This window comes from Hemiscyllium ocellatum, chromosome 36 (genome assembly GCF_020745735.1).
Source record: "Hemiscyllium ocellatum isolate sHemOce1 chromosome 36, sHemOce1.pat.X.cur, whole genome shotgun sequence".
In the NCBI taxonomy this organism is placed as follows: domain Eukaryota; kingdom Metazoa; phylum Chordata; class Chondrichthyes; order Orectolobiformes; family Hemiscylliidae; genus Hemiscyllium; species Hemiscyllium ocellatum.
This window is the reverse complement of record NC_083436.1, coordinates 23,997,442-24,022,418: the sequence shown is the minus strand read 5'-3', so window position 1 is coordinate 24,022,418 and position 24,977 is coordinate 23,997,442.

The following is a 24,977-nucleotide window of genomic DNA, read 5'->3' as shown; positions in this document are numbered from 1 at the left end:
CCCCCCCAAGGAACCTTGTTCCTGATATTGTCCCCTGCCACAGGAACGCTGTTCCTGCTAGTGCCCACCACAGGAACCCTGTTCCTGCTATTGCCTGGACCATGGGAGCCCAGTTCCTGATATTGTCCCCACCATGGGAACCCAGTTCCTGCTTTTGCCACCACCATGGGAACCCTGTTCCTGCTATTGCCCCCCGACTCGGGAACGCTGTTCCTGCTAGTGCCCCCACCACAGGAACCCTGTTCGTGCTATTGCACCCACCATGGGAACCGTGTTCCTGTTATTGCCCCCACCACTCGGTCTTGGGAACACAGTTCCTGCTATTGACCCTCGCCAGGGGAACCTTGTTCCTGCTATTAATCCTCGCCACGGGAACCTTGTTCCTCATATTGACCTCTGCCATCGGAACACTGTTTCTGCTATTGCACCCAGTTATGGGAACCTTGTTCCTGCTATTGCCCCCCACTACGGGAACCCTGTTCCTGCTATTGCCCCCTGCCATGGGAACCCTGTTCCTGCTATTGACCCTCACCAAGGGAACCCTGTTCCTGCTATTGCCCCCCCGCCTCGGGAACCCTGTTCCTGCTATTGACCCTAGCCAAGGGAACCCTGTTCCTGCTATTGCCCCCCGCCTCGGGAACCCTGTTCGTGCTATTGCCCCCTGCCTCGGGAACACTGTTCCTGCTATTGCCCCCCGCCATGGGAACCCTGTTCCTGCTATTGACCCTCGCTACGGGAACCTTGTTCCTGTTATTGATCCTCGCCATGGGAACCCTGTTCCTGCTATTGACATTCGCCATGGGAACCCTGTTTCTGCTATTGCCCCCTGCCTCGGGAACCCTGTTCCTGCCATTGCCCTCCGCCTCGGGAACCCTGTACCTGCCATTGCCCTCCGCCTCAGGAACCATGTTCTTGCTATTGCTCCGCACCTCGGGAACCATGTTCCTGCTATTGCCCTCTGCCATGGGAACCCTGTTCCTGCTATTGCCCCCCGCCTCGGGAACCCTGTTCGTGCTATTGCCCCCTGCCTCGGGAACACTGTTCCTGCTATTGCCCCCCGCCATGGGAACCCTGTTCCTGCTATTGACCCTCGCTACGGGAACCTTGTTCCTGTTATTGATCCTCGCCATGGGAACCCTGTTCCTGCTATTGACATTCGCCATGGGAACCCTGTTTCTGCTATTGCCCCCTGCCTCGGGAACCCTGTTCCTGCCATTGCCCTCCGCCTCGGGAACCCTGTACCTGCCATTGCCCTCCGCCTCAGGAACCATGTTCTTGCTATTGCTCCGCACCTCGGGAACCATGTTCCTGCTATTGCCCTCTGCCATGGGAACCCTGTTCCTGTTATTGAGCCTGCCTCGGGAACCATGTTCCTACTATTGCCCCCCGCCATGGGAACCCTATACCTGCTATTGCCCTCTGCCATGGGAACCCTGTACCTGCTATTGCACCCCGCCTAAGGAACCTTGTTCCCGATATTGTCCCCCGCCACAGGAACGATGTTCCTGCTAGTGCCCCCACCATAGGAACCCTGTTCCTGCTATTGCCCCTACCACAGGAACCCTGTTCGTGCTATTGCACCCACCATGGGAACCCTGTTCCTGATATTGTCCCCACCATAGGAACCCTGTTCCTGCTATTGCCCCCCTGCCATGGGAACCCTATTCCTGCTATTACCCTCGGTCTCGGGAACACAGTTCCTGCTATTGCCCCCACCTTGGGAACACAGTTCCTGCTATTGCGCCCTGCCATGGGAACACTGTTCCTGCTATTGACCCTCGCCACGGGAACCTTGTTCCTCATATTAACCCTGCCATGGGAACCCTGTTCCTGCTATTGTCCCCCGCCTCGGGATCATTGTTCCTGCTATTGCCCCCCGCTACGGGAACTCTGTTCCTGCTATTGCCCCCCGCCTCGGGAACATTGTTCCTGCTATTGCCACCCACCATGGGAACCCTGTTCCTGCTATTGCCCCCAGTCATGGGATCCCTGTTCCTGCTATTTCCCGCCACCTCGGGAACCTTGTTCCTACGATTGGCCCCAGCTACGGGACCCCTGTTCCTGCTATGGACCCCGCCTTGGGATCCCTGTTCCTGCTATTGATCCTTGCCATGGGAACCCAGTTCCTGCTATTGCCCCCCGCCACGGGAATATTGTTCCTGCTATTGCCCTCCGCCTCGGGAACCCTGTTCCTGCTATTGCCCCCAGTCATGGGAACCTTGTTCCTGTTATTGACCCTCGCCATGGGAGCATTGTTCCTGCTATTGCACCCGCCACTGGGACCCTGTTCCTGCTATTGCCCCCCAGTCATGGGAACCGTGTTCCTGATATTGCTCCCCCCCCCCACTTTGGGAACCCTGTTCTTGCTATTGGCCCCTACCATGGGAACCCTGTTCCTGCTTTTGCTCCCCGCTTCGGGAACCATGTTCCTGCTATTAACCCTTGCCATGGGAACCCTGTACCTGTTATTGCCCCCGCCTCAGGAGCACTGTTCCTGCTATTGACCCTCGCCACGGGAACCTTGTTCCTGTTATTGACACTCACCATGGGAACCCTGTTCCTGCTATTGCCCCCCCCCCCCATTTCGGGAACCCTGTTCCTGATATTGCCCCCCGTCTCGGGAACCCTGTTCTTGTTATTGCCCCCCAACACGGGAACCCTGTTCCTGCTATTGCCCCCACCACAGGAATCCTGTCCCTGATATTGCCTCCCGTCTCAGGAACCCTGTTCTTGCTATTTCTCCCTTGCCACAGGAACCCTGGCCCTGACAGTGTCCCCACCATGGGAACCCTGTTCCTGCAATAAGCCCCCGCCATGTGAAACCTGTTCCTGCTATTGCCTCCTGCTGCGGGAAACCTCTTCCTGCAATTGGCGCCGACATGGCAACCCTGTTCCTACTATTGCCCCCTGCCATGGGAACACTGTTCCTGCTATTGCCCCCCACCTTGGGAACCCTGTTACTGATTTTGCCCCCCACTTCGGGTAACCCTGTTCCTGCTATTTCCGCCCCGCTTCAGAAACCCTGTTCCTGCTATTGCCCCCCGCTTCGGGAACCCTGTTCCTGCAATTGGCGCCAACATGGGAACCCTGTTCCTGCTATTTCCCCCCTGCCACAGGAACTCTGACCCTGATATTGGCTCCCGCCATGGGAACCCTGTTCCTGCTATTGTCCCCTGCCATGGGAACCTTGTTCCTCTTCTTGCTCCCTTCTTCTGGAACTCTGGTCCTGCTATTACCCCCGCAATGGGAACTGTATTCCTGATATTAATACCCAACTCGGGAACCCTGTTCCTGCTATAGCACCCCCGCCATAGGAACCCTGTTCCTCATATTGCCACCCGCTTCGGAAACTCTGTCCTTGCTATTGCCCCCACTGTGGGAACCCGGTTGCTGATATTGCCCCCATCATTGGAACCCTGTTCCTGCTATTCACACCCCCCCACCCCCGACTCAGAGCCCTGTTCCTGATATTGACTCCCGCCATGGGAACCGTGTTCCTGCTATTGCCCCCCTCGCCTCGGGAACCCTGTTCCTGCAATTTACCCCGACATGGGAACCCTGTTCCTGCTATTGCCCTCACCATGGGAACCCTGTTCCTGATATTGACTCCCGCCATGGGAACCCTGTTCCTGCTTTTGCTCCCCGCTTTGGGAACCCTGTTCCTGCAATTGGCCCCGACATGGGAACCCTGTTCCTGCTATTGCCCCCACCATGGGAACGTTGTTCCTGCTATTTCCCCCCCCCCCCCGCCTCAGGAACCCTTTCCTGATTTTGCCCCCACCACGGGAACCCTATTGCTGCTATTTCCCCCTGCCACAGGAACCCTGTCCCTCATCTAGCCCCCCGCTTCGGGAACTGTGTTTCTTCTGTTGCTCCCACTATGGGAACCCTGTTCCTGCTATTGCCCTCCGTGATGAGAACCCTGTTCCTGCAATTGGCCCCTGCCTCAGGAGTCCTGTTCTTGCAATTGGCCTCGACATGGGAACCCTATTCCTGCTATTGCCCACACCATGATAACCCTGATCCTGATATTTCCCCTCCGCCACAGAAACCCTGTCCCTGATATTGCCCCCCACCATGGGAACTCTGTTCCTGCTCTTGCCCCCACCATGGGAACCCTGTTCCTGCTATTGCCCCCACCAGAGAATCCTGTTCCTGCTCTTGCCCCCCACCATATGATCTCTTTTCCTGCTATTGCCCCCACCACAGGAACTCTGCTCCTGCTATTGACCCTTCCTTGGCAACTCTGTTCCTGCTTTTGTCCCCCACCATGGGAACCCTGTTCCTATATTGCCGATCCCCAGGATCAATCAGTTTTCTGAACAAATTACTCCCCCCCACCGCGCTCCCACCCCCCCCCATCTCGTTCGAATATCAAGGTTGTTCTGCAGTGTGGCTTCGTTTGCCATCCTCCTGGAAGTACTGAGATGGAACACACAGAAATTTGAATGATGAGATCCACAATCTCCACATTACCTCTTTTCGTGCCCTTGGACAGCATCTTCGAGTGCTGAAGATTTATCAGCTCTCAGTCTTGGAAATTTCTCCAGTACAGAGGAACCTCAATGATCTGAAAGACCCAGACGGGGAGCATTTCATTCGATTAATCAAATCCCGGAAGCCAAATAACATAGTTTAGCCAAGCATCGGGACATAGCGATCTTGCTAATTAATCCAGTATTCAGATAATCGAATGCCAGTTAACGAAGGTTCCTCTGTAGTTGTTTCTTTTTTTTTGCCTTATACAAATTCCTTTTAATTCCTTTTTCCTTGATTTGCCAGTATTAATGGAAAGCTATGTTTTGTATTTTCTTCACTGTAAAAGAACTGAAGTAGTTGTTTAATTGTACTGCAATTGAAAGAAAAACAGGAAGAAATGAACTGGGAAACTTTAAAATAGCTGAGAAAGTTACTTGACCTGAAACTAGCCAAATTCACAGGAATACACAAAGGAATGTTTAATGGTTGAGACCTACTATTACACCTGAGAATAGGGAATCTATAGTTTGGGAAAAGGGAATTACCAGGTTGATTGCTTGGGTATTAAAATTCATTATCTGGACAGTATCACTCCCAATGACCCCTTCAAATGTTTCTGTTTGGGGATAAAAGTTTTTGATTGCATATAATGCTGGAGCAAATATTTTATTTCTGAACTTTTCTTTTGAAAAGGAGGATTAAGCCTCATCCCACAACCCGACTGGCACTCTCCCCACTTCATTCCCAGTGCGAATGATGGACCACTAACATTGGTTGTCCCCATAAGAGGTCAACTTTCGGATTGTCACCCATCAAACTTTACTGTGGTCTCAGGAAGGCTTTAAATGAATAGAAGTACTGGACATTTAGAGAATGGATGACAAGAATAGATCCACCCAAAGAAGCTCTTGGAAATACTGACTGGAACCAATATTTCATCGGAGGGGTGGACCGACACTCAGAACCTCAACCTGAGCTACAAGTCTTCTGAAAACCCATTAATTTCATTGGAGGTTCTAGGACAATATAGCAAATAATTGAAGGGAAGCCACTGTCTTAACTTTCTATCTCTGAAAAATTTGGCAAGCAGTTTCTGGATGAACTTGGTAGTGATATCGTGGGGATAGTCCCCATCACATTGAAGGAGATGTTGGATGTATTGGAATGTTTGAAGGTAGATAAATCGCCTAGTCCTGACCAGTTATATTCAAGAACATTGCAAAAGGCGAGAGAAGAAACTTTGGAGTCCTGGATGATATTTTTACATCATTACATTATTTTTACATTTTTACATTATTTTGCCACAGATGAGGTCCCAGAAGACTGGAGGCTAGTGAATGTTTTGCACTTATTCAAGAAGCACTGCAAAGACAAGTCTGGAAACTATAGATGGAGATGACCAATAGCCAATGTGCTGGTGTGGGAGCAGGGTAATTACTGTAGTGGGTAAGTTACTTGAGAAAATTCTGAGAGATACATGCATTTGGAAAGACAAGGTTTAGTTAGGAGAAGCCAGCATGACTGTGTGAATGGGAGATCCTACTTAGCAAATTTGGTAGAGTTCTTTGACAACATTACCGGCAAAGCTGATGAGGGCAGTGCAGTCTATATGGATTTCACTAAAGCCTTGGGTAAGTTTCCACATGGTAGGCTGCTCTGGAAGGTTAGATCACATAGGGAGCTTGCAAAATTAGCTTGATGGTAGGAAGCAGAGAGTAATAGTGGAAGGATGCTTGTTGGCCTGTGATTCGTGGGGTACTCAGGGGTCAGTGCTGGGCCCATTACTGTTTGTTATCTATATCAATGATTTGGATGAGAATGTACAAGGCATGATTAGTAAGTGTGCTGATGGCACTGAAATAGGCAGGATCATGGACAGTGAGGAAGGTTATTAGAAATTGCAGCAAGACCTGGATCAGCTGGGGAAGTGGGCCGAGAAATGGCAAATGGAGTTAACATAGATAAGCGTGAGGTCTTGTATTTTGGAAAGTCAAATCAAGGTCAGAGTTTCATGGTGAATAATAGGGCCTTAAGGAGTGTAGTGGAACAGAGGGACCTTCAAGTTCTCTGAAAGTGAAGTGTCAGGTAGACAGGGCAGTGAAGAAGGCTTTGGGCAGACTGACCTTCATCAGTCAGGGCACTGAACATAGAAGTTGAGAAGTTATGTTGCAGTTATACAGTTTTAACATCATAAATTTAGACTACTTAGTAATGTAGTTGGCCCCACTTGTCATTGCTAATCAGTTAATTCTATTTAATTCAGAAGAATGACACAGGCACATGCACTTATTGTTTAACATTTCTCTAGTTTGGAGACTGCAATGGTATCTAATGAATTTTATGGATATGTTTGCACAACAGAATGTATTTTGCTGCCAATATATTCATGGGAGGTTTACCACATGACCTGTATTTGGGGCTACCCTGCTCCCACACCAGCACATTGACTATTGGTCATCTCCATCCACTTACCTTTGCTGGAAAGTAATCTCTAATGGAATTAAAAAGTTTTTTTTAAGAATAAGTGGGTTTGGAAGTGACTAATGGGGATGAAAACTACGAAACTAATGGTGTTTGTGGAATCTAGTCTGAACTTGCTGATTACTGCACCTATCTGCAGTGTTTTAGGCTAGAAGTAAACAACTCCCTTGAGGAGGGGTGTGTTGGCAACTTTTTTTATGATAATACCTCATGAAAAGCTCCCTTTACAAAAGTTTGGGACTTAATTGTAGCTTCTGACACAGAGTTTACAAGTCTTAATCAATCTTGCAGCTTTGCTTCTCTTTTGGGGTTGAGATCTTCATCAGTGTCTATTGACTGAATTAGCTTAGTGTAGCTCTCTGCCACCTATCTGCTATTAATGCATTTTCAACCAATTTGATTCATTTCATCTCACAACGAGTTTTTCTCATGGCCTCACATTAGTTCTTCAAAAGGTTCATACAATAGTCAAGTGCCTCCTTCGCAAAATGATTTGATGGAACATAAACACAGCACCTTTACCTGATTTCTAGGTGTCATGAGCACATTCTTCCATTCCTCTGGTCAATTTCAACTGAATTAACATTCCCTAATATAATTGTCAGTTGACCACAGTCAATTACACTTTATATTTTAATTTTATCAACATGAAGACAAGCAGGAGAAACATCTTTTTTTTTCTTATCTGTGAAATCTCCAATATTTTTACTTGATTTAAAGACAATTAGCACTTCTTTTTATAAAAATTATCCAAATAAGACTTACCTCAATTTCTCAGATTGTTTTGCCTTGAACAATAACACCCTTCATTTAGCATATTTTCACGAATCTCAAACTGAGAATATGTAAATATTTGTTATTTCACATGTGAAGAATATTTGAGAGTTATACTTTATCATCTGCACTTTAATGGTAATCTCATAATGGTGTGCAACTCAGTGATGAACTTTGTGTTCACTTTTCTGACTCAGGATCCTCAGTGAGGCGTGCAGTCACTGCTGCATTTGTCACAGGAGAATACAGTGGGTGGTGATGGTGCAGGATTTGCTGTTCTCTGTTTTCTCTAAGTTCTCTTCTCTGCTAATATTTTTTTTAAAAAATGAGTCATTGGATGTGGGTGTCTGTGGCTAGGCCAGCATCTAGTGTCCATCTCTAAATGCTGTGATGGCAGTTAAACATCAATACATTGATGTGGGCCTGGACTCACATGTAGGCTGCACCAGGTCAGGACAACAGATTTTCTCCCCTAAAGGATATTAGTAAACCAGATTGGTTTTCCTGATAATTGACAGTGGTTTCATAATCATCATTAAACCATTGATTGCAGATTTTTATATTGAATTTGAATTCTACTATCTACCATGATGGGATTTGAACCCATGTCTCCTTTATATTAGATGAGTTTCTGGCTTAATAGCCACTAGATTATTGCCTCCTCAGAAATATTTGCTCTCTCTTTACCTCGCTCAATACTCAACCTCCAGAAATCACAACATTCAGAAGCTGTCTCCCAGTTTTTAGGATCCATGGTAACCACATGCATCTCATTTGCAAGGTTTCTTGTAGCAGATATCTAGAAGCCCAGCAGTTTGTGACCCAGTGGCCAGTTGACTGTTCAGAAGACAGTTGGATATGCAGCTGTCAGACAAATCCACACTACATCATGGTGTGAAATCCATCTGGTGGATTCACTGCTACTGTACTCTTTCCTGGTAGGGAATCTAATGGTCTAGCACTGTACAGGAAAATCAACATGATGTCTAATAAGATAACGTCCTGTCTTAAACAAAATACAGTTTTGTTTATGTATGTTAGCAATTAGTCTCAAGTTATTTAGGTATCATAAAAGTTGCTTTAGTGATTTGATTTGATATGACTGTTGTCACATGTACCTAAGTACAGTGAAAATCTTTCTTTTGTGAGCAGTGCAAGCAGATCATAACAAACAAGAACACTCAGAGCACGGCATGCAATGCTGTGGCTACACAGGAGGTGCACAAAGGCAAGGACAACATTAGATTTAAAATTAGAGAAGATCCATAAGCAGTCTGACAACAGCAAGGAAGAAGCTGTCTTGAACCTGATGGTGTGTGTGCTCAAGCTTCTGTAGGTGGGAAAAGAGTATTACCAGTGTGGCAGGGTCTTTGGTAATATTGGCAGCCTTTCCCCAGCAATGAGAAGTACAAGAAAGTCCATAGATAGGAGGTTGGCTTCCCTGATGGTCTAGGCTATACACACAACTTTCTGTATTTTCTTATCATCCTGGACAGTTGCTGTGACAAGCTATTACGCACCCAGATATAATGCTTTTTTTGGTACATCTGTAAATGTTGGTGAGAGTCCTTATGGACATGCTGAATTTCCTAAGGAAGAAGACGCATTGTTGTGCCTTCTTGACCTCCACCTCAACCTGGGAGGTCCAGGTCCTGAGACTGTGTGGAAGAGCTAGTTGATAAGTCTTCAGTGTCCAAAGCTGTTCTCTCTTCTGGTTCCATGTTTCTTCATCATATTTAATGTGCTTAATGCATTCCTCAACATGAACTTTATCAGAACCTTACCAATATGCAACATCTTCCCTGAAGTGTTTTCTTCCCCCTTATTAACAATGTACCTTTGTGTATCTGATTACATTTATTAATATCCATCCACCCTCAACTCTGTAATTCACAAATTCAGGAGGTCTGGAGGTTTTACTATTCTCCTGGAATGCATTCTTTTCAAAATTGGAAGACTGGTGAATATCTGGGTTGAAGACTGTTAACTGGACTTTGTCCTTGACAGTGAGAGTCTGTAAATCTCTTTAAACTGAAATACATTTTATATGTTAGCTTGAGGATATTTTTGCTGCTGAAATTTACAATTGCTCCATTATAATGGGGTGGTATGGTGGCTCAGTAGTTAGCACTGTTGCCTCACAATGCCAGTGACCCGGGTTCGATTCCAGCATTGAGCGACTGTCTGCACGGAGTTTGCACATTCTGTGTAAGTTTCCTATGGGTACTCCAGTTTTCTCCCACAGTCCAAGGATGTGCAGGTTAGGTGAATTGACTAGGCTAAATTGTCCAGACTGTTCAGGGATGTATAGGTTCAGTGCATTAGTCAGGGAGAAATGTAGAGTAATAGGGTAGGGACATGGGTTTGGACAGGTTACTGTTTAGAGGGTTGGTGTGGACTTGCTTGGCTGAAGGGCCTCTTTCTAAACTGTAGGGATTCTATGTAATATCTGGAAAGCCTTTGATCTCATGTCTTTCTTTCCAATGGATGGCTGTCCAATTGAAACAGATACTTCTTTTGTGCTAATTTCAGGAGCAGGAAATCTTTTAATTTTTGTGAGCATCATTGATCTCCCAACAGGTCAATTTCTTCTTGACATCATCCTGGGACTCTGAACCAGACAATTTCATCCTGATCATGCCTTGTATCAGTGAACAACATTGGTCATTCCTTCATTGTCTTTGTTACAGTAATTGCAACATTGATTAATCTAACATGTTCACTTCCTCAATGGGACTAATTGAAGATTAGTTCTTACTTGGCATGATCTCTGCTCCTGATATTGATGATTCTTCCTGGTAAGACAGATGAACAAAACATTTTGCTTGAACTTATATCAGCACCTCTCAATAGTCATGAAGCTGTCTCCACTGTTTGTTCATCAGGCCGTAGTCTGAATTATATCAGCTGAGAATTCATCAATAAACTCAAGTGGAATATATTTATTCTTGTTATTTTACTATTAACATTTCCTCACGAAATTTTCTGGCCTTTGCAGTCTGCACCCTCCCTGGTGCTGATAGGATTGGCAAACATTTCTTCCAATCCTGTATAGTGCAGATTTCCATCTTGCTGCCAGTATGAAACAACTGTTTTGATGCCAACATATTTAATCGAAATCAATTCTGTCTTTAGGTCTGTTATGTCGAGAGTGTGTTGTCCGGGTCTCGCCACCTCGTAGGGGAGTGTGCTGAGGTTGCAGATGTGGTAGATTTGCTGCTTCAAGTCCTCAATTAGATTGTTGTTGTCATTTTCCACTCCTTCACTTTGTAGCTTTTTCGATGTGCCTGCTGTATTCTATGTCAAGTGACAGATCGCTGATTGTACTGAAGCCTAGAAATGTGAAGTTATCAACAATTTGCAGGGCAATGTTGTCAATGCCGATTGATGGCCATATGGCAACATCCAGGACCATGATATTTGTCTTCCTGATGCTATTGTGCCAACATCCCCTTTAACTTTTCATTCTCAACAGAAGAATATATTTTAAAAAGCATCTTCTTTAAATGTAACTCTTATCTCCTTTGCTAAGTTGAAAACTAAGTCGGGGGAAAGATCAGTTAAAATAAGGAATAAGTGTAACGGCCACATTGGAGCTCCCCTATAAAAGCAGAGTCAGACTGATTTAATTGGCAATCTTACTGATTCTTCGAGTCTTGCTAGATTTTGCTGTAGGATTCAGGATCCAACTGTTGTAACAAGAAAAGAACTACTGTCAGCTGAAGCAGCTCAGTAGTCAACCAGGAGGTGCCCTCCTAATTCACTGCATTCACTTGTCATTTGAATAAGAATGGTAAACAAGCTTCACTATATTTCTGGCAGGTCTGTCACCTCTGTTGCCCCATCCAAAAAAAAAACTGGGTTCTGCTGAGGCAGCTTGGTGGTCATGGTGGGGTACAGGGTGAAAGTGAGGACTGCAGATGCCAGAGATTAGAGACAAGATTAGAGTGGTACTGGAAAGGCAGCATCTGGGAAGCAGGAAAATCGACGTTTCGGTGCAGGGATCCCAAACTATGAGGTTGAAAGCTGTGGGTGGAAGATCTCTTGAGGTGATGAGGTTGTGTATGATCTGGAAGATTTAGATTTAGATCTTAGATTTAGATTTAGATTATTTACAGTGTGGAAACAGGCCCTTCGACCCAACAAGTCCACACCGACTCACCGAAACGCAACCCACCCAGACCCATTCCCTTGTATTTATCCCTTCACCTAACACTATGTGCAATTCAGCATGACCAATTCACCTAACCTGCACATTTTTGAACTGTGAGAGGAAACCGGAGCACCTGGAGGAAACCCACGCAAACACGGGGAGAATGTGCAAACTTCACACAGACAGTAGCCTGAGGCAGGAATAGTTTGGTGATAGTTTAGTGATGGGGTTGGGGTCATGGTCGAGGGGGCAGCAGGCGGAGGTGTCTTTGAGTTAGCGTCTGGCTTCAGCAGTGTAGAGGTCAGTGCGCCAAACTACCACTGCGCCCCCTTTATCTGCTGGTTTGATGATGAGGTTGGGATTGGAGCAGAGGGAGTGGAGGGCTGTGCGTTGTGAGGGTGAGAGGTTGGAATTGGGGAGGGGGGTAGACAGTTTGAGGCAGTTAATGTCTCAGCAGCAGTTGGAAATGAAGAGATCGAGGGTGGGTAATAGACCAGCATGGGGTGTCCAGGTGGATGGAGTGTGTTGGAGGCAGGTGAAGGGGTCCTCTGAGGGTGGGTGGGAGTCCTGATTCGAAAAGGAGGCTGAGGCGGAGGAAGAAGTGTTTGATGTCACGACACGTATTGAATTAGTTGATGTGTAGAAGGAGGGGAATGAAGGTAAGGCCTTAGCGGAAGACTGATTGTTCATCCTCAGTGAGGAGGAGGTCTGGGGGGATGGTGAAAACTCAGCAGGGCTGGGAACGAGGACTAGGGGTAGGTGTGGAGTTGGGAGTGGGGGTGGAGACTGTAATTGGAGTGAGAGTGGTGGTAGGGGGAATGGAGGTGTAGTTATTTGCAGAGGTGATGTTCTCCTTGGGGTTCTGGGGGGCAAGGGTGGTGACAGTGGAATCCATGGGGGCTTTGCTGGCAGTGTGCAGGTGAGTGGCATTGGTGGGGGCAGAAATGGTGACGATGGCAGTTGGGGGAGGGGGCAGAAGTCACGTAATGTGTGACATCAGTGATGACTCAGGGGGCAGGAGTGATGAAACACGTGGTGTAGGTGAAGTCTGTAGGGGCAGACGTTATTGTAGAAGCGGCCACAACGGGGGCGGAAGTCACGGACTGCATGGTGTCGGTGGTGACGTTGCGGCGGGGGGCGGTGCAGAAGTGACGAAACATGTGGAGTGGGTCACGTCGAAGGGGGCGGAAGTGGCTGTGGTAGTGGTCGTGAAGGGGGCAGAAGTTGCTGGATGCGTGCTGTGGCTGATGCCAGAGGCGGAGACGGCAACAACAGGAGGGGCTGAAGTGTATTCTCGGTTAGGCCTCGCATTGGTCCCGGCGGTGGTGGATCTCGTGACTGTGGCGGCGGTTGGTAGTCTGGTGGTTTCGGCAGCTGTTGTCTGGTTGGTGGTCGTGAAGGTGGCATGAGCGGCCGTGGCTGCAAGCTGCTGGTTGGTGGGGGCAGAAGTGACGTCATCGATCGCCATGGTGATGGTGGCTGACTCGGCCTCGTGGCTAATGGCAGCCGGGGGAAGCTTTTGGAATGTTTGAGGAGTGCTGGTTATTGAAGTGGGTATATAAAAGTTTGTTGTACTTACAGTTTTTGATGTTTGAAATGGTGTAGAAATACTGTTTGTTGAGATTATGAATTCTTCTTAGGATATAATACGCAGGGGTCCTTTGCAGTTCTGAGACAGTGTAGCCCTCAGTTGAGGCATAGCCGACTGTAGAGAGGTTAGGTGCCGGTGCATTGCTGCGAGTGTGGAGCGGACAATCTGAAGGAGAGCCGTTGCTGGTGATTTTGAATTTGTAGCCTGTACTGGTTGTCGGATCCAAACTGTGCTGGTCTGAATGTTGTCTGGAGTCCATGTGGGATCAGTTGGTTTCAGAGGCAGGCACTGAGGAAGCAGATGTGGCTGTGGTAACGAGTCTGTTTCAGTACATGGTTGAAGAGCTTCAGGGCAGGGGAGATGACCTGAGGGTTGCTTCTTCAAGGTCGGCATCCTTGCAAGAGTATTCGCAGTAAGGTTAAATCAACTAGGTGAAAGTAAGGACTACAGATGCTGGAGATTAGAGTCAAGATTAGAGTGGTGCTGGAAAAGCACAGCAGGTCAGGCAGCATCTGAGGAGCAGGAAAATCGATGTTTCGGGCAGGAGCCCTTCATCAAGAATGAGGCTGGGAGCCTCAGGGGTGAAGAGATAAAGGGGAGGGGGGGTGGGGCTGGGGAGAAGTTGAGAGTGCAATTGGTGGATGGAGGAAGGGGTAAAGGCGATAGGTCGGAGAGGAGGGTGGAGCAGATAGAAAGAAGATTGACAGGTGGGACAGGTCATGAGGACGGTGCTGAGCTGGAAGGTTGGAAGTCGGGTAAGGTGGGTGAGGGGAAATGAGGAAACTGGTTAAGTCTACATTGATGCCAGAGTTGAAGGCTTCCAAGGCAGAAGAGGAGATGTTCTTCCTTGAGGCATTGGGTGATGAGGGAGTGGCAGTGGAGGAGACCCAGGACCTGCATGTCCTCAGCAGAGGGGGAGGGAGAGGGGGAGTTGAAGTGTTCAGCCATGGGGTGGTGAGGTTGATTAGTGCGTGTGTCCCGGAGATGTTCCCTATAGCGCTCTGCGAGAAGGCATCCAGTCTCCCCAATGTAAAGGAGACCACATTTGGAGCAACAGATACAGTAAATGACATTGGTGGAAGTGCAGGTGAAACTTTGCTGGATGTAGAAGGCTCCTTTGGGGCCTTGGATAGAGGTGAGGGTGGGAGGTTTGGGCACAGGTTTTGAAATTCCTGCGGTGGCAGGGGAAGGTGCCAGGAGGGGAGGCTGGGTTGTTGGGGAGCATGAACCTGACCAGGTAATCATGGAGGGAATGGTCTTTGTCGAAAGCAGATGGGGTGGGGATGGAAATATATACCTGGTGGTGGGGTCCGTTTGTAGTTGGCAGAAATGTTGAAGGATGATGCGGTTTGCGAGGAGGTTGGTGGGGTGGAAGGTGAGGACCAAGGGGGTTCTGACCTTGTTGCGGTTTGAGAGCTGGGGTTTGAGGCGGAGGTGCAGGATATGGATGAGATGCGCTGGAGGGCATCTTTAACCATGTGGGAGGGGAAATTACGGTCTTTAAAGAAGGAGGCCATCTGGTGAGTTCTGTGGTGGAGGGGTACAGCCATTGTGAGGTGCACTCAGATAATGGAGAAAACAATTTGAAAGTCAGAAGGATGTAGCTGGATGGTCCCTTCTCATGTCTCTACAGAGACATTAGGTCAGCTTTCCCTGACAGTGGCTGCTCTCTTGACCATGAGCCTACGTGATGTCAGTAACATGGGTTCAATTCCCACTCTGGCTGAAGTTACCATGAAGGACTCTCTATTTTAGCATCTCCCTTTGCCAGAGGCCTGGTGATGCTCAGGTTAAACCAGCACCAGTTATCTCACCCTAATATGAGAGAAACCCTATGCCACTAGGACAGTGCGGTGAAGCAGCTTCAGAAATAATGTAATTTATTTCAAATGCAAGCAATTTTAACCAGTTTTCCATTTTTTTTTAAATCAAACCTGACTTAATCACAATTTGGAACTTCTACATTGAACCTGACCATAGCAATACTCAACATTAAAGAATTCAACCTACCTAGATCCTTGCTCACAATTTTGAATATAGTCCGGTCAAAATGGTACTGAGCATTTCAGAATAGTGTTTCTGAAAGAAACGTCACAATGTTTCTGAATGATCGAGCTGAATTTAAAATAATCTCTCCCATGAAAAGTTCACGAAAAAGCACTTTTAAACCATCTGCTTTACTACATGCTAACCTGTAATATGGATTACTAAATGCTGAGACTTCCAGCATTTCTGCAGAAACAATATTAAAAGGCCAGATTTTACCACAGTGTTTAGATTCTCCTCAGGATCACATTGGGGTGGAGGGGGGAGGTTCACACTTGCCAGAAGTGCACCTCCCAAAGCAACCTTGCCAGAGGCAACTTTCCATTTGGCTACCTCCTGTCTCGTCCAGTAAGGAAATGGGCAGGTTTCTAATGTTGCCAGCCTAATCACCAAGTTAATGGTGCAGGGCAAGGACAGCAGGTTAGAAAGCATCTGAGGAGCAGGAGAGTCGACGTTTCAGGCATAAACCCTTCATCAGGCTTATGCTTTATACCTCGATTCTCCTGCTCCTTGGATGCTGCCTGATCTGCTGTGCTTTTCCAGCGCCTCACTTTTTGACTCTGAACTCCAGCATCTGCAGGCCTCACTTGCTTCAAGTTACTGATGCAGGTTGGAATCTGTGAGGATGCCTCAACATAGAGGTGTTATTGCAAGAGAAAGACCAATTAAAAATTTAAGAAGGATAAAGTCCTTACACCCCCAGAGAGGAGGTGAAACTCTCTGCAGGGATCATGAGGACCAGGGGTATGACCACTCCTGCCAGCTGATCCATCAGTGAGACATGAAGCTCCTGGCTACGACAAGCCACTGACCTATCACAAAGAGGTCATCTTCCCTGAGTTTGTGATGTCTGCAGGACAGTGAGCTTCTGTTAGTCTAGCCTTGTATCTCACTGTTTTGTGTGTCCCTATCAGAAGCTAGATACTCACCAATATAATTGTTGTAGGAATATGCTTGCCTTTTCATCATATCATGGTATAATCCCTTGTTTTCTTTGTGGAGATTAGGGGATGTCTTGCTAATGATTTTCAAAATTCATATGCTGGCACTTAATTGACAAGAAAGACCACGTAATGCACTTATTTAACAAAAGGCTTATTGTTCTCAGTGCAATGGCACAAAATTGTGTGACTCCTGAGGTGGAAAGGAAGGAATGCCAATATTATATATGCGGTACTATTGTATATTCAGTACTTCCAATGTTAATATTAGGAAGTTGGCATTGGTAGTGTGGGGAAAGGCAACCTTATTGGAATGAATTTGCTTATTTTTATTTGAAGGCAAAGTGCCCACTTGCTACCTGCCCCATTTAAATATTGATAGGATTTGAATTTACATTCATCCTCTATGAAGCATCCTCTGACAGCAAGACGAAGGGGGAGGTAGTGGATGATAATGACATTCAAAGAAAGACTATTGCAGAACTCATTGCAGGTTGTTCTATTGTACTTGCCAGAGTGCAGCATCAGACGCAGGGTCAAGGTTAGATCACTTATTTGCCCATTGAACAATATAGGCAGCCTTGATGTTAAACTCACCAGTTAAGGTTAAAAAATATAGAACTAATTAATTCAAAATGTGTTGAGAAGATTTTTTTGTTAAAATGATATGAGTCTATCAAAGCTTTCCTTATATTTTTGGAAGTTATGTTATATACAATTATACAACAAAGACCATTTGTTCAGCTATGTTTAGATTTGTGGACACATTCGGCCTACCATTTCAGTCTTAAAATTGAGAGCAATAGTGCAGTTGCTGTTGCTGAACTAAAATTGAAATGTTTTAAATCTGGTCTGAAGTCAGCTCCATTAAAACCTGTCTATTTTATTCATACGTTTCTCACTAAATTCCAATACCCACCAAAATAAGGCATATATCTTCGACATTTTTTGTTCAGTTTTGCATTTTGCCCATCTCTCTTTACTGTGCAACTTTAATAGAAAGTGAAGTCATAGAATTGTCCTTAATAATTTCGAAGATTGATTGGTGAATTCTTCTCGGCTTTCAGCGGTAAAAATGCTACTTAAATCAAGTCCAGGCAGTAATGTCAGTCATTTTGATTACCCTTCTGGATTACCAAAGCACCATATTGTAATCACTATTGAAACAGCTTCTAATAAATTATGATTACCCAGGATACTTCTTAATAATCAGAACAGAGGAAAGTAAGACTGTTTTATTGTTGGTTTTCTGAATATTTTGAGTTACCTTCTGGAAGAAGATCAGAAGTAATTTTACAAATGATAATGCTCATACATTATTTCATTTTTGCAGGAGTCCCTACAGAGACTGTTCTTATTGAATTTAATTCAGAGTAATGATTTTGCATTTTTAAGTGGTGCTGCTATTTTGGCTTAATGTCATGTGCAAAGTAATATCAAGAGGCAGAGGGCAACAGCATGATAATTTACAATCGAACAGTATATTCCAATGGGTATGAATTCTGTGTCACTAGCCTGAAGAGAGTAAGGCTGTCTCATGTCATTATGGTATGTAACAGGATGCTCCCTTGTCTCTGCAGGAATTTTTATTTAATTCCAATTGTCAGGAACTCCATTAGTCAATGTTGTTAGAACATGTACATTTACAATGTAAAAATAGCAAAATAAGTAGTTGAGAGATAAGCTATTTTTGCAATCACTCTACTAAGTGTTTCTGTCTCTTTTGTGCATCAACTGTCAATCTTCAGAGCTGCTGAACACTCTTGGTACTTTGGCTCAGTTGTTTTATCTGTCGTCACATCTGTTAATGCCGTCTCTTGTGAGCAAAGGTTACTGCAGCATTAGTAAGTGAAGAATATTTCATATTCAAGGCTCAGGAATTTCAGGGAGCAAACTGGTAAAGATTAATAAAAACTCCAATTAATGGTTTGGAATCATTAAGCAATATTTAGACAAATATGAAAGTCAAAAATCTGTATTTATCTTATTCTGTTTAATTTTTTTTAAATGTAACCTTGAAAAGGGCATTTTTACTGAGATTACTTTACATGATTAGAAAGGTTCTTAATACTATTCCACATTTATGATTAAATATTATAAGGTAAGCAGTCATGAGAATACAAGGTTAAAAATCACACAACACCCGATTATCATCCAACAGGTTTATTTGCAAGTATTAGCCTTTGGAGCACTGCTCGTTCGTCAGGTAGCTATGGGGCAGGATCAGAGGACACAGAATTTAAAGCACAAGATCATAGTGTCACACAAGTGATACGATATATTGAACAAACCTAGATTGGTTCTTTTGGGTCAAATTCCCAAGACAACTTGAGGTTTTGCAAAAAATGGTGACATCTCAGCTCAGACAATCCATTAAAGGTGTAAAGTTAGAGTTTGTCTGGATTCTAATCTTGAATCACACTGGTGCTATTTCCAAAGTAGGAATTTATAAAATGTCACATGAATTGACTTGCCTGCATTGACTGCCTGCAGATTATGTGCTTTTTGAACAAAATAGAATGTATCTGAAAACACAATTCTGCAAATGAAAATTCACCCCATAGACATATATGGAAAAGTCAGGAAAACAGAGAGAGAGAGAGAGAGAGGGGGGGGAGAGTGTGTGTATGGGAGAGAGTATGCGTGTGTGTATTAATATGTGTGCATGCTTGGTAGAGTGTATGCATGAGTATGACAGAGTGTAAGCATGTGAGAGGGTGTGCACAGAGGGGTGTATATATGTGCGTGTCTGAGAAAGAGCATGTGTATGAGAATGGGTCTGCATGAGTGTGTCAGTATGCAAGGGTGTGTGTGCATGTGTGCTTTGTGTATGAGTGTGTGAGTGAGAATGTGACTCAAGATTAAAATACAGACTCTACCCTCATACCTTTAAAGCATTGTCTGAACTGAGATGTCACCTTTTTTTAATAAAACCTCAAGTTATCTCGAGAATGATTTGAAAGAAGTTCTGGGATTTACATATTAATGAATTGAAACCTGCAATCCATTCTAAAAGATGAAAGACTTAACAGCAATCTAGGTTTGTTCAATATATTGTATCAGTTGCATGATTCTATGATCTTTTGCTCTAAATTCTGTGTCTTATATCCTGCCCCACTAGCCACCTGATGAAGGAGCAGTGCTCTGATAGCTAATACTTCCAAATAAACCTTCTGGACTGTAATCGGGTGTTGTGTGATTTTTAACTTCATCCACCCCAGTCCAACACCAGCACCTTCTCATCATTAGAATACAAAGAATACAAATTACCTTGAAAAGATAATGAGCTTAAAACAAAGGAAAGCCATAAATGGGACCTACTTAGATTGATGAGTCGCTGTAAATGAGGGACTTCAATGGTTGGACCTGAATGCTTACTGCTTTGAGCATAAAGTCATATTTGAGAGGAAATTATTGTAGCAAAGTCTCCAGCTGTATAGCATCCATGGTGAGAGATTGCGCTAATGTTTCAAGTCTAGATGACTCTTCATCAAAGCTCTGATGAAGAATCATCTAGACTTGAGACATTAGCTTGCTTTCCCTCCATGGATGCTGTCTGACCGACTGTGATCTCCAGTGTTTGCTGTTTTCAGTACAGATTGCTGCATCTGCAATAATTTGCTTCTTCAGATGTATAGACAATTTGATCAATAAAGGATATTTCAAACTTATCCAGAAGGATTTAGAACTTCAGCCATTACATAAATTTAAGGTTTGTTTGTTTTTTTTATTCTTGGAATCAGACATGAGTGACATATTCAACTCTTTATGTCTGGAGAAGATGATGGTCACATTTCTGGAACCACTACAATCCATGTAGCCAAGGCTGTCACAATGCTACCAGGAAGAACATATATCAAATGAAATGGTGTGATAAACATGAAAGAGCACATAATGTAGAAATGTCAGAAATAACAGTATACAATGAAAATCTGAATAATCTACTTGGTTGCCATATCAGATGACAAGAATATGAAACCAAAGAAGCTTGTGTAGTTAAGGTATAAGTTATTATTGAAATCCCAGTTGGAATTCTGAAGTTGCAATTTGCTTTGGAGATGAATACAAAGTGGGTATTGTTGCTTCTTTTATTCATACATAGCATGTGACCAGAACTGGCAAGGCCAGCATTTGGTATCTATTCTCTATAGTCCTTAAGAACATAGTTCTGGAATCCCTGTGATTCTGGAAACTGTGGAGCAGTTTAGCCAACAGGGATTCTTACTCAACATTTCCATGGTGTTTTGAGATTATTGGATAGATTCTTGACTTGATCAGAAGGGGGAAAGCACATATATGACAGACAAAGTACTGATTGTAGATTTCCTTTCCACAAGCATATTAATAAATCAGCTGACTTTTCAGCACAATCCAATAATTCCATAGTTTTATTTAAATTTCCCTAAGTGATTTTCAGATTTATTTGAGGCCTCTGGACTATGAGACCAGTAGAATTATTACTCTGCGATTGCTCCAGTTCCATCCAGAGATTAAGCATGAAGAACTAGGCTGGCATTGCAATGCAGTGCTGAGGGAATGCAGCACTGTCAGAAGCACTGTTTCTCACACGATACATGAGTGGTGGCCATAAATGACCTGACGGACCATATTTAAATAACAGCAGGTCACTGTGCTTCATGTGACATTAATAAATTGATGATCAGATCATGATCTGATCACTTCACTGGTTATCATGTTTTTTCCATGACAAAAGTGATTGAGCTTCAATATGTTCCTTATTAACAAAGCCTCGACAGATTCACTACTCTGTGAGAGAAGAAATTCCTTCCAGTGTCTGACCTAAATAGGTTTCTGCTTTCTCTGAGATCATGCCCTCTCTGCTACAAGGGGAACAACCTCTTAGCATTTACCCTATCAAACCCACGTAGGATTCTTATATCTTACAGAAATGCCACCTCTGATTGGGTTGGGCAGTCTGTGATTTGAACATTTTGTTTTTGCATGGCTGTATGTTTATAAGTTTATAGAATATGCTCAGAATGGCTAATTTATGTTAAAACCTGACCACTCATGCTGCTATTTAAAGTCTTCAAGACTTCTGATTTGATTTAGGTTAATGTAATTTGATTCATTATTGTCACAATGTTTAGATACAGTGAAAAATTTTGTGTGCAGTACAGGCAGGTCATACCATACAAAGTGTGTTAGGGTAATAAAAGAGAGTGAAGAATGCAATGTTAAGGCTGCAAGAAAGATGCACAGAGAGAAGGATCAACATTAAGTTTAAGATTTGAGAGATTCATTCAGAAGTCTAACAACAGCAGGGAAAAAGCTGTTCTTGAATCTATTTTTGTACATGTATATATACCCTCTTATAACCTCTGCCTGACAGAAGAAGGCAGATGGGAGTATAACTGGGTTGGGAAGGGTCTTTGATTCTGTTGGTTGCTTTCCTGAGGCAGTAAGAAGTATAGATAGAGTCAATGCCTGAAAGGCCGGTTTGCATGATAGAATGGGCTGTGTTCACAACTGTCTGTAGTTTCTAGCAGTCCTGGGAAGAGGAAGCATCAAACCAGGCTGTGATGGATCCAGGTAGAATGCTTTCTATGGTGCATCTATAAAAAAATATGGTAGGAGTCCTTGCGAATATGCCAAATTTCCTTAGTCTCCTGATGAAGTGGAGACACTGTTGTGCATTCTTGACCACTGCATTGACAAGGGTGGATCAAAAGTGAGATACAACATAGTGCATACCCTAATCTACAATATAACTTTTCAAACACAGCCTATCGAAATCAATTGAACAGAAGCAGCTATTGTGTGCCAGAAGGACAGCAGATGAATATAGAAAATTGGCCTTTAGTCCCATTAGAAAAATACACTACGGTTATGTTGGTCAAACAGTACCATGGTAACCATAGCAATGTGCATCTCAGAAATATTTACACATCTAGAATACAATTATCGTTAACTTTTTTGCAATCATTCATGACGACATAATAGAAGCAGGACTTGGTCCGATAGGGTCTCAACTCTGGGCTTCTATAAGATCATGGTTTTACCAATTCTATTTCATATGCCCTATCCTCATATCCCTTGATTTCTGGCTATCCAAAAATATATCTATGTAAGTTTTGAATATATTCAAGAGTAAGCATGAATAGCTCTAATGTACAGAATTCCAATGATTTACAGCCCTCTAGGTAAAGAAATGTCTCCACATCTTACTCCTAAATCGCCAACTTCTTAACCTGACTTCATGATCCCTAGTTCCAAACTCATTAAGCACTAGAATTGGCTCCTCCTCATCTGCTCTATCAAACCTTCTCAGGGTTTTGGATATTTGAATGCAATTATGACTCAATCTTCTAAACTTCAGAGACCATAGACTCAATCTTTCCTCATTGGAATTAATCAGCTAAACATTTGTTGGCCTCACTGTTCCCACCCCTGTTGAAGCCACAGTTATATTTCTTTGGATTCCAAAAGGAGACCAAAGCTTCTTTTTTTCTTAATGGGATGTGAGTATCTTTAGTTCAGCCAGTTTGCATTGCCTATTTCTAATTGCCCTTCACAAAGTGCTGGTGAAATAACTTCTTGAGCTATTGTAGATCTTGGCTGCAGAATCCCATAGTGCTTTTAGGAGAAGGGTTCCAGGATTTTGATTCCATAATAGTGAAGAAACAATGTTACAGTTCCATGTCAAATGGTGTGGGACTTGGGAGTGCATTTACAAGTGGCTTCCAAGCAGTAGAGACAGCAGTTTGAAGTTGCTGTGCAATGAAAGAACAGCACCTGAGGTGTCACCAAAGACCTGCATAAATGATGATTTTCTTAGTCCTATACTCCAACTCCCTTATGATAAAGTTGAAAAGTGGCACTGGAAAAGCACAGCAGGTTAGGCAGTATCTGAGGAGCAGGAGAATCGATGTTTCGGGCATAAGCCATTCATCGAGGTAAAGGGTTTATGCCCGAAACGTTGACTCTCCTGCTCCTTGGATGCCACCTGACTGGCTTTTCCAGCATCACACTTTCCGACTCTGACTCTCCAGCATCTGCAGTCCTCACTTTCTCTCTTACAATGAAGGCTAACAGAACAGTTTGCTTATGTATTTTGTTTTAAAAACAGTATTTTACTGAAGGACTTGCTTATCAAGATGAGGGAATAGAATGTTTCTTTCTGTTTCAGCTTCCAATGTAAAATCATAAATAAAATGTTGAAAGTCAGGGAAACTTTTGCCTGATGCAACTTAAAAATGTTGCTTCGTGTCAGTTTTACAATACATGAAGATTTCCAGTTTCAGGTGGTTATAAGATCATAAGCAAATTCTTCATACTCATATTCCAATTTTGGATATAACAGCTTAGGGAAGAAATGTTCTTTCACCAACTTGAAACACAGATACTGAGAAGGACACCTCTTTGGCTGTTTTCGTAGATGCATCTGTTTTTTTTAGCTACATTCCACCCTTTCTGAACATTTACTATGCATGCTGAAGACTGAGAATAGCTGTTAAAATGGTCTAAAATAAAAGCTACTTTCAGTAATTATGATCAGGAAACTAGTACATTATTAGAAAAGCTCCAGACATCCTTCAGGAAAGGAAAATGGGTATAACTTAACTAATCTGTCCTACATGTAACTCTAGACCAACAGCAATATGGCTGACTCTTCACAAACCTCTTGTCTAACAAACCACTCTATTGCATCAAACTGCAATTAACTTTAAAGTCGAATATGATTAGCACCAAAGAGAACATCAAGCAGCAGCCACATGCAATAGAAACAACAGAAGCAGACTCTGCGCAGTTGAAACTCCCAAATGTTTTTCACTAATATCTGGGGGTTGTGAACAAGTTTCAGAGAGTTGTCGCAATGGTGTCTGTGAAGTAAAATTTAGTAAGTATGAGTAGGGGGCACTGGTAAAAAGTCCACTGTCATGATACAGTCAGGTGGGAAGAGCCCTGGAAGCCCACCACATTGATGTTGACCCCCTATGAAGTCTCATGGCATATGGTCAAACACTGGAAAGGAAACCTGTTCCTGATAATCACTTAATTATCTCTTATAATTTATGAATCAGTACTCTTTAATGTTGAACACCTCTTGGAAGAAACATTGAGGGTGACAAGGGCATGAGGCATGTGCTTGAGGTAGGGAGCTTTCATGTCCACTGTCAAAAGTGCAAGCAGTCCTACAGACTAACCTGACATTCTGCAGTCTGGGCCTGTGGCAAGTGGTGAGACAATTGAACAGAGGGAAACATCTATTTGACCTCAGATTCTCCAAGATACCTATTTCAGATGCACCTTTCTATTGCAGTATTGATAGGAGTAGTCACCAGTAAAAGTCCAGTCATTGAGGGCAACCTTCAACATGTTGTATAGCATGACTATTGTACTAAATGAGAGATACAGAGGTACTGAAGCATATAATCAGCAGACAAATTACACTTAACCATTAAATTTCATTCAGCTAGATGGATCAACCCTGGTTTAATGCAGATTATAGGATGTAAGCACAGCAGCATGCAGTCATAAAAGTAAGGTG